Source organism: Perognathus longimembris, chromosome 2, assembly GCF_023159225.1.
Source record: "Perognathus longimembris pacificus isolate PPM17 chromosome 2, ASM2315922v1, whole genome shotgun sequence".
Lineage (NCBI taxonomy): Eukaryota > Metazoa > Chordata > Mammalia > Rodentia > Heteromyidae > Perognathus > Perognathus longimembris.
This window is the reverse complement of record NC_063162.1, coordinates 15,371,750-15,373,602: the sequence shown is the minus strand read 5'-3', so window position 1 is coordinate 15,373,602 and position 1,853 is coordinate 15,371,750.

Here is a 1,853-nt window from a genome sequence, read left to right as displayed (position 1 = left end):
GTAATCAGATGTTGCGATTTTAGTCCAACACAACTTGGGTCTGCCATTGGTGCCTTATAGATATGCCAAATGAGCAAGTAAAGGGAAGAACTTAGCAGGAGTCAGAGAATATAGTGGTTGAGGGGAAGAAAATGGTGAAGAACTAGAATCAAGTGTGGAGAAAGAGATGGGTAAGACAAAAAGGAGTCAACAACCATGGCTCAGAGGAGAGGACAGTAGAGAGAAAGGAAAGAAGATAGCTGCAGATAATGGAAAGGACAAAACAGTGGCTGGGAAGTTGTGATTTACAAAAGGGAACATGACTCAGAGGCTAATTCAGATGCTGGTCATTCTAGAAGGCTTCAACACTATAGACGGTGGTGATCACTAACTGCTGAGAATCTTGCTGAGCTCATATCCAGTTGTATTTATTGAGTAGATTACAATAAACATGCAAAGCATCTTTTTAAGAACACACCAATACACGATAAGTGAGATACAGGTCTTGTACTCAGCAAGGTTATATTCTTGTTAAGAAGGAGAAGCAGGATAGGGAACACAGTTAAAATAATGCCAGGTAGAATGTAATCAGTGACTGTAATCAGAGGGACAATAGGACAATTCTATGAGGGATCACGGGACAGGAAGGCCGGGTCCTATCAAGTCACAAGGTGCAATAAAGAATCTGAGGAAGGAGAGGCATTTCAAGATCCGGCAGGGGGTGGGGGAGCATGAGGAGCAGTGATTGGTTCAAGTGGGTTCTAGTTAAAAAGGAGTGTGTTTGGATTGGGGTATGCAGGCACCTGGTCCCCAAACCTTTAAGTCACTCTATGTATGGGGTTCTGAATGTCAGCTGACACTACAAGGAGGTGACTGGAGGCTTGTAAAGAACTCTGTCTGTCATTCCTCAGAGATAGCATTGATTGGTTACTATGTAAGAGTCTATGAGACTGAAGAGAAAGGGGTAATAAGCCAGGTCACGGTGCAGTTCCATTCCCGAGGTATTACCCATCAGACACAAGCTCTTCAGATCAAGTGGCTGAGATCTCTTTGGAGAACACAGACTGCATAAGGTTCTGGTTACTACTTTGGGAGACAGAGACCTAGAAAGAAGGTGGCAAAGATGAGACCAACAATGCAGCCAGGAGGAAAAGTTACAGAAAATAGCCCCAAAGGCTGCTTCAGTACCCAAACCAGAGCCATGGTTGAAAGGCCCAAACTCAGAATCTGGAATGTGTGAATGTGAACCCCAGCCTCTGAGCTGGTTAGCAAAGGGGCTGCAAAGTTTTTGAGTGTCTTCGTGCAACCATTTTAATTTAATTTAATTTTTTTTTGGTCCCCAAAGCTGTGGGCATTATTGGGTTAACTTCTCAGCGGGTCTGTACACGGCAAATAGCCACGGGGTGAGCACCCGCTGGCTGGGAGAATTAAAGAGATTGGGGCTTTTCTCCTGAATTGTGTCCAGAAATAGAGGTAGGGATCCCCAGGAAGCCCAAAGCACTGACTTTAGCAGAGTCTGCCCAATACCAAGTGGAGGGAATGTTCAGGTTGGGTAAAGGCCACCCCAATCCCAGCCATAACTCTCTGCTCCCCCGCCCCCAGCCTTTCGGCCCACGTCTGCAGCCCGAAGCTCCTCCTCCCTCCTCGCCCCCCCCCCCCCCACCAACTCGACCCAGACTTCCCGCTAGGCTTCAATCGCAGCCACTGGCGAGAGCCTCTGCGCACGCGCGCTCTCGCCCCGCCCCGCCTTTCCACGTTTCACTTCTCCCTTCTCCTCCTCCGCCGCAGCCCGGCCGCTACGATTGGCCAGCCGACCTCTTCGCCTCGGCCAATAAACGCCGCCCTGTCGCCCCCGTGTTACTGGGTAGAACAAA